The sequence below is a fragment of the Agelaius tricolor genome, unplaced genomic scaffold (assembly GCF_023055355.1).
Source record: "Agelaius tricolor isolate 1412-34295 unplaced genomic scaffold, bAgeTri1.0.p SCAF_50, whole genome shotgun sequence".
Taxonomy (NCBI): Eukaryota; Metazoa; Chordata; class Aves; order Passeriformes; family Icteridae; genus Agelaius; species Agelaius tricolor.
This window is the reverse complement of record NW_027269310.1, coordinates 199,939-208,768: the sequence shown is the minus strand read 5'-3', so window position 1 is coordinate 208,768 and position 8,830 is coordinate 199,939. Positions and strand designations below refer to the sequence as shown.

At 36.5% G+C, this 8,830-nt stretch overlaps 1 long non-coding RNA gene across 2 annotated transcripts; it reads right to left on the bottom strand.

The window, feature by feature from the left end:
- Positions 1-237: 237 nt before the first annotated feature.
- On the bottom strand, positions 238-8,188 carry LOC139604358 (uncharacterized). Of its 2 annotated transcripts, XR_011683954.1 has the most exons (4): positions 7,564-8,188; positions 6,664-6,726; positions 4,968-6,002; positions 238-3,611 (listed from the first exon to the last, which is right to left on the bottom strand). It is a non-coding gene; the product is annotated as an uncharacterized lncRNA (long non-coding RNA). The 2 variants fall into 2 exon arrangements; XR_011683953.1 differs by having other exon boundaries at positions 238-6,002.
- Between the last annotated feature and the right edge of the window lie 642 nt (positions 8,189-8,830).

Here is an 8,830-nt window from a genome sequence, read left to right as displayed (position 1 = left end):
GACAGAAAAATGCAACAAAGCACTAACTCTGAGAGAAAAACAACCCTGCAAGCAATGCCAGGGCACTGGGTATTTCTGCATTTCAAGCAAAGAACTTTACAACATCTTTAATTTTCCTTTTCCTGTCCATTTTGGAGAGCGCAGCCCAGCCCGCCTCGCGCATTCTCCTCATGGTTTTGAGTTTCAGAGCAGAGCCTGGAGATTTCACACTGGAGGGAGCTGGGGTCCAGGAAGGAAAATAAAGCCATCCTTTAGTTTCTGTAAACAATCTGATTAACTGCTTGCTTTAATCTTAGGAAAGGCTAACATACCTTTTTTGGTGCTCTGGAATGTAATTGTGAAGCTTGTGGATAATCTTTGTACAAATTTTTAAACATTTCTTCTTCCGAGACTATGCTCTAATAAATGAAAAAGTTACTTACTCACACTATATTAAAAACTACTTTTTCTTTCCCCCTAAGGATATTAAACTATGAAAAATTAAAAAATTAAGATGTCATTATGAGGCAAAACAGTTCAATAAAAAGCATGTTAATTATGTACATACAATTCCAGAAAGAACCAATCAATTAAAAATATACACATAAATATTGGCTTGAATGTGGAAGCCCAAACTGTTTATTTTCATTCTCAGAGCCAGCAGTGAGCACAAAGAAGTGCTCAGCACAGGATTTGCTCTCTGACTCTTACCAGGAGGTCAGTGTGCTCAGAGCTGTCTGACTGAGTGTCCAGCTGCACAAGCACTTTCTGCTTTTTCCTGCTGCTCTGCTCTGAAGGCAGGTTTGTGCTTCTTCCACTGTACATTTTATCCATTGGAGGAGTCTTTATAGCATATGTCTGGGAAAGAAAACGTTTCTATTTTTAGATTTTATTTTATGGGGTAAGAATGGAATCTAAAGCCAAACTCAGGAGCCAGTTTACAGTCTGAGTGTCCAAGAATTCACCTGAGAGAAATGGTGGAACTCTTCTCTTTCCATCCAAACATGAAGCAATGACCCAAACAAAGTGGGGTGGGGTGGAAATAGCATTTTTTATATTATTTTTGTTGCCAAATGAGGAGAATGAAGGGGAAGCTATGGAAGAGCTGAGTTTCATGGCACATTGTATTTCAGTTCTTCATGCTTATCTGCAGAAATTCAGGTTATTCTGAACTGTAGCCACTACATGTGGACTATATCAAACATCAAAGAAAATGGGAACAAACAAAACTGCAGGAAAAGGCTTTCAGAGAAAGATTGATAGCTATATCAAGACTGGTGTTACTTAAAATAGTCTTTTCACTAGAAGTTAAACTGAGAAGCATTGACTGGTCCAGTGCAGTCCTTTTTCAGACAGATAACATCAAAGTGGTGCTGGATTCCATTGCTCCAATATGAAAACCACAAGTGAACTCCTGACAGGGAAGAAGGGTAAGTTCTGCAGTCAGGACTACTTTGACACTTTGACCATTTTTACAGCTAGATCAGCTTTGTTCTCTTCCATAGAGGAAAAGTGCCTTTACAAATGGACACTTTTAAGACTGAGTAAAACAATTCCAGAGACATAAAAAAATCAACAACTGAGCAAGAAAAATTACACAGTGGGAGCCCTTCCAGAAACTGCTGTCTAATATCTCCATGGAATGGTAGGACCCTTTAAAATCCCTTCCTATCCCAGGGAAAAAAAAAATCACCTGCAGAGAAGTAAGAAATACAGGCAGAAAAATGCAACAAGAAAAATTCACTGTTAGGAGCTACAAAACTTCAGTGTTGGACTGCCCAAGGGGCTTCCTGCACTGAAGGAGATATTTTTTATTTTTATCTTTTTTATTTTAGGAATATAATTTGGAGACTTTCTATTTTTACATGAGTAGATTCACTGTATAGATCTAAACAAGGTTTAGGAGTCCCAGGAACATAAATTTTTATTTTCTTTAAAAAGTTTGAAGTCCAAAGCATTCCAATGTCTTTTGTTGAATGCAAATAAATTATCATGGCACTTCAATTGATTCTACACATATAAACACTACCAAATTTTAAAAGCAATTAAAAAGTTGAAGTTACCTTGTGTTTCTTTTCACTTTCAGGAATCATACTGCGAGAGTGCTCTTTTACAAGATTCTCCTACAAAAGAGTTATGTGACAGCAAGGAAATATTTCTTTGAGTTCAGTTGTTAAAAATCTTCTTGGTGTAATTACAGAGCACAGTCTATAATCACAGACTGTTACAAAGCTCACACAAAAATATGACCAGGTTTAGCACAACCCCAGCATTCAAAAGTCACTGAAAAACCCCCTACAGTTTAGGGAACTTTTTTGCTTTAGCTAGTTAAAGTTAACTAAAATAAAGGAGAGTTTTGTTTTGTTGTTAATTTATATATAATCTATAATCACAGACTGTTACAAAGTTCACACAAACATATGACCAGGTTTAGCACAACCCCAGCATTCAAAAGTCCCTGTTTTTCTGTTCAGTTTCATTTCTTATCCAACTCCTCCCACAGCACAAGCCCAGGCCACACCTCTCACCCCCACTGCTCAGTGAATAAAAAACTCCACCTTCTCTTCAATTTCTGCTTTCAGTTGTTCCTTAAGGGAGGCCAGTTCACTTTTCAAGCATGACAGCTCATTTTCCTACAAACCATTAAATAAAGGACAGGGTTAACTATGCACAGCCCAGAAAAAAGAAAACAGTCCCAAGTGAGACAGTAATTAACAGGGACACTCATTAGATACACAAGAGAATTCTATTTGCTTTTCAGCCCTATACTTGAAGCTTTGCTTTAGCTTGTTTAAAAAAGACTGAAGCACTATAAGAAACAGGTACTTGATCAGAAATATTCAAGGTAAGACCTTAAAACACTTGGGAGAACAGGGCTGAGAGGGCACAATAGAAATATTTACAACAAAAGTTTCCTATTCCAAGTGGGAAGTCAGAGCATGACACACTATCTGCAAGAGCAGACACAAACACACTGCTACTCCAATTCATTTCTAGAAACATTTGGAGTTTTTAGTGCCCAGAATAAGATCTGCTGCAGCAGCTTGGGTGGGACTGCTACTGGTAAAAATTAAAACCACACTGGAAAAGTTCCCAGAGAACTGTCTCTGGTGGGAAAGACCCCAGAGCACAGCAGGAAAAAGAAACTCTCTAAGCAAACTGAAAAAAGATTTTTAGAAGTCACAAACTGACTGAAGATCACATCTTTTGTCTCTCTGTGCTGTCGCTGGGCAAGAGGCAGGGATTGGGAAAAAAGGTGTTTTAAAGGTTTATTTTAATTCTCATTACCCATTTTTAATTCTATTAATAATAAAACTTTTGATGCTATTTAGGTTTGAATCTGCTTTACCCTCAAAGTGTTTTTCTCCTAATCCTTATCTCAACTTGAATTTTTCTTTCCCCTCCTCTGCTCAACTACAGCAGAGAAAAATGAGTGAATGTTTTTGTTGTGTGTGCCTGGCCCTTAGCCAGTATAAAACCACTCCACAAGGACATCAGCCCCTTCACTGAATTACTGAACATTGGAAAGTACTCCTTACCAGTGCTCTTGCTGATGAGAACTGCTTTTGCTGTTTCATTTTATAGACTTTTAACTCTGCATCTTTTTCTTCAACCATTTTATCATATTCATTCTGGGTTAAAAAAAACCAAACCAACAACAAACTCAAAACATGTGACTAAATGTTACAATTATAGAGTTATCCAGTCTTAAAACATCATTTCTTTCAAACCAGGCTCTTAAGATTCAGAAAGAAAAGATTCATTGATGCTTCTGCAGAAACTGTAAACCAGAAAATGTTCAATTCAAGTATTATTTTGTGGACTGGCAGAGAGTGCTTGATTTCTGTGCAGCAATATGTGCTCAGCACTAAGAGCCAGCTGTGCCATCTTTATTAATGTATCTGCTAAAGATATTGCAAAATAGAGGAACAGAAAGGAAAACTAAAATGTGTCAGGCTAAACTGCTGACAGTCACTAAGGCATCTCAGAGAAAGAGCCAAACTGATACTGAAAAATATTGCACTCAGATGGTATCAAAGGAAGCCTGAACTGAAAAAAATCTAAAAATCCCAGAAGTTTAGATGAATGGAATTTATCTGCCCATAGGAATCTTTTGAAAATCTTCAAATGAATTTGATTTTAGATGATGCAAAGTCCAGCATGTGTTCAGCTTCCTTTTCCCAGATTCAGGCCTGTTTCTGCTTTGGAAAGGTCATGAACGTGGTATCACAAGTTATAAACATGCTGTTAACATGGTATCACACACTGCAAACCACAGCAAGCAGGAAAATCTCTTCCCTTGTGCTTTTCCATCAGTGCCATCATCTCAGTTAGCTTGTGCTGACATCTGGCATCAGTTTCTCTCTGGATCATTGCTGTTTCATCACAAAGCAACCTCATCTTTTCTACCTGTCAGTAATAAATTGCATTTCATTCATCAACATAACCATATATTTCTTTTTAATCTTAATTTCTTCTTTCCCCTGTGGGTGCAAAGTTTGCAGTCCCACTTGGGCTTTATTTGCTTTTCAGATCCCTTTCAAATCCCTCATCTTTTCTGCAGATTGTTAAAATGGGCAGGATCAAAGGTACAGCCATGGCAGGCAAGTTCACTTCAAACCAAAAGGCCATTTCAAGCACTCTGCCCTAACATTTCTTAGCATTGCCATCAAAAAAAAAAAGTGTGGGCAGAAAAATACTAATATGGGAGAAGTTATAATCTAATTTAACTATGCTGACTTTATACCAAGGGTGGAATTTCTTTGAACTATATCTTGAAAGCAAGAAGTTTTAATGGAGTTCTTATTTTCAAAGACATATTCAAATACGTCAGCCTAAGCACCTCATGTACTGAAGCTTTGCTCACAGGCATACACAAATTCCATTCATGTCTGAAATGGAAGAGCAAGGACTCTGGCCAATAAAGCTTCATAAAAACATTTTAAATTAAAAAAAATTAAATTGCAGTAAAAATTAACACCTCTCACCTCTTCACGAAGTTTATTTTCATTTCCTTTTCTTGTTTCTATGTCTTTTTGATAGATGTCAACTGCTTCCTTATGTTGCTTGTTCCTATTTTCCATCTCTAACTGCAATTTATTCACCTTTTGAGAATGCAGAATTGCTGCTGTTATTTGTTTAGGAATTACTGTGTTAATGATTTTTTCTTACCTCTTGTTTTTGAGCACAAACACACTGTTACTGTTCAGGTATATGAATAAAGTGTTTCCTATTTAAAAGTTCAGCTTTTTTTTTAATAAAGAGTTGAACTTTGGCCTGAAGTGAGTTGGAAAATACTCAAAGAAAGAATGGCAACAGCCCAGTGGGGAAGACTGCCCTAAGCAGTCACCCTAAATGCTGTGAATGCCTCAGAAAAAAACAAATACAGATGGAGATTTGATTCCCTCTCTTGTAAATCTGTATCAGATTTTCACAGCTTTTATGGTACATTTTTCTCCCAGCTGTGCATCTTGATTACAGTTTTTCCTTTTAAGGTTATCATATGAATATCCTCAAAGAAGTCCACTTTTCTTCAAGTGCAGTACCCAAAGCTGGACACAATATTCCCATCAGAGGGATTGCCACTGCAGAACACATTTAAAGAACAGCCTTAAAAAAGTAATATATATATATACATAGATGTATATGTCTTTTAAATGCTTTTCTGTTACAATGAGGTTGCTGAACCCTGTTCAGTCCACTATCAACAAAAGAACAAAAAAAAGGAACAGATTAGAAACATCATTAATTGCAACGTGAATCCATCTCTTAAATGTCCAACAGTCAGTGCCCAATGATTAAAAATGGAAGCATCTTCTAGAAACTGTGAGCTCATTCCTGCAAAGTCTGTATCCCAGATCCCAAAGCAGCTCAGAACGTATTGAACAAGTATTATCATTACTTACAGTGGCACTTAAAAACACTCACCTCATCTTCTACATGATGTTATTTAAACCTACCTTCCCTTCATAAGTATTGCTTTTCTTGCTTTCTGCAGTAAGTTTCTTTTTCAGCACCTTATTCTGGTGAAATAAAACAAAACAAGCACTGTACCTTAATAAGTAAATAGAATTATGTAATGGTTTAACTGCATCAAGAAATTCCAGCTTTCATCAGGCAAATAACTCTCTGTTGTGCAGCTCAGGTTCCAGAACAATTCTTCAAACAAATGAATGTTCAACTCATTTCTGTGATAATTACTGTTTCTTCATGACCTTAAGAAAGGCTCCTCCTGAGCAAGAGCAGGGAATAACAAATGAGGTGCAGAATGGGAATTACAACTAAGATGCTGCTGACAGAAGGTGTGAAGATGTCATGACAAAAAAAACAAGTTCTTTATATTTACAGTGAAGTTACTACAGTTTGTGCTAGTGCAGAATTATTTTCTACTAGTGGTAACTGAGATACTTATTACAAGTACAAAAATAACACCATGCACTAAATGAAAAATGAAGTTTATTAAAGATATTATTTTTGTAATTGCTCTTTTCAAATTAAGGCACATTTAACAAATCAAGTGATTCCTGAGATGACTCCCTAATTTGCTCAGGGTTAGGATAAGAAAGGAGAATTTTTAAATTACATAGGTGTATCTAAAGATATCACAGCAGACACAAACCTGCTGAAAAGGCAACCCAAAATATAATGTGTTTATGTATTTGTGAAATGAAAATCTCTCCCCACCTCCTGCTGCAACTCTTCAATGCATTTGGTTTTATTTTCCACCTGCTTCTTTAAATTGTTCATCTGAAAGAGAGATTTCAGACATTCATTAGTAAGTTCTACAAATGACTCCCTATGTGAGCAATTCCTGTAAATGTTCTCAAACCTGCACTTGCACCAGTCTGGTTTGTTCCAATGGGACTGCAACACCAGCTGACATGTTAGAATAATCAGAGTTTTAGCCATAAAGTACCACGAGATGTTAATCAATAGCAGTGAACCAGTTCCTTAGTTGTTAGAGACTTAAGAAAGAAGAAAAAAATCCCCAATATCTTCACAATTTAAAAATACACTTGTAGGAAGTTCCCTACATCCATGAAAAAATGAATTTCCCAATTATTTTCTAGAATCTTCAATGGTTTTTCCTTTCTTGAAATTTAATTTTCAGTACTCTTAACCTGAAATGACAATTGTAAATCTTTGACTGTTACAATGAAATTTTGAAATTTGCTAAAAACCCCAGGTTGCTTTGAACCAATAGAAAGAAAAGTAGAAATGTTTGAATCTATTTAAGCTAAACCTCACACTACATATAAAAAGCTAATCCAGAGCCCATCCATCACTGTGTGGGTATATGAAAAATCAGAAAAGCAGGTTCTCTGTTTGCCTGAAAAGAACCAAATCTTTAATATGAAACTTGCAGCAAAGAGTGAAGATCCCCGTGACTGTGCTTGTCTTTTGAAATACCAGGGCTCAGCATGGGCACACACAATGGCACAGCTGGCAGCAGCTGAGAGAGAAGAAACCTCTGGCAGAGATCACATCCCCCAGGCAGAGCTTTGCAGAAAAATCCCAACACAGATTTTACATTTAATGCTCTCCTACAGGTTCTGTAAGATATTTGCATGACACATGACATACATTTTCTTCTCTTTCATCCAGTGTACTTCTCATCTCTTCACCTGTCTTTGCCATTTTCTCCTTCAAAGACTCCAGTTCATTTCTAAGTGCCAAATTAACAAGCATTAGTAAATATTTCCTTCTTGCCTTTAACTTATTTTCAGTACTTCTAAGAAACCCTTCTTTTATTTTCTAAAAAGAGCTGCTAATGTTGATGGGAACTTCATAAGCTGCTCAATGAAAATGTTCTTAAAATGCAGCAGCATGCCCAGTAAGTCAATGTGTGAACTGTCCATACTTTTTTGAAGTAGGAAAAGATGTTCCAGCTAAGCCAAGGAAAATACATCCTCACCTGGACTATTGCAATGCAGCTGTGAAACATGGGAGCTGCCTGTCTATTGAACTGGTGATACAGAGAGTAACTCTTACCCAGTTTTGCCTTGTCACATTTAATCCATGACCTTCACCTTCCATTTTCATTGCCTTCTCACCTGAGGTGTCTAATGCACAACAAGACAGCTCCTACTATGTAACACAAAATGATGGCAAACACTGTTCCTGCAGCAATTGGTATTTCTAATCTGAGAAAATTTCTACTTGGCCAACAGCAATTCTCAATAGTTTCTGTTTAGCTATATAATCTAGAAAAACATTAATCAAAAAAATCCCAGAAAGCAGCATTTGAACACAACTAACTATTTGAGTCTACTTCCTTTCACAATATCAGTTATTAATATTTGTTTTTACTTGCCTTAGCTGGCTATTTGCCTCTTCTAGATTTTCAACTAACTGCTTTGTATTTTCTTCTTTTTTCTTACTATCCTAAATAAAGACCTATGTGTCAGCAAAGAATTAAAATTCAAAGTGACTTCTTAAAAAATTCAAAGACATCCAAAGCACACTGAGCTGCCTTGCTCACAAGTGTAAATACACTTCCTTTCCAACTCAAACACAAAAAACAGCTCAGGTACTCTACAGACCCAAGTCATGTTGCAGCTCATCATCTAATTTGTAAAACTGAGTAATTTGTCAAATTGAGTATTGTCCTTTCATGAAACCTGGAAGTTTACAACTTGCCTCTTGTTGTTCTTGCAGTTTCTTGACTTCTGCAGCCACAGCATTTTTCTCTTGTGCTGTTTGTTCTTTCTCTAGTGAAAGCTTACTGAGATACACTGTTAGTTGTTCATTCCTTAACCTAATTTCAAACAAATGGCCAAGAGGAATAAAAAGATGCATTTTGAAATCTCCTTTTAAATTAAACATACCCATTATCAAGTCTTATTCCATG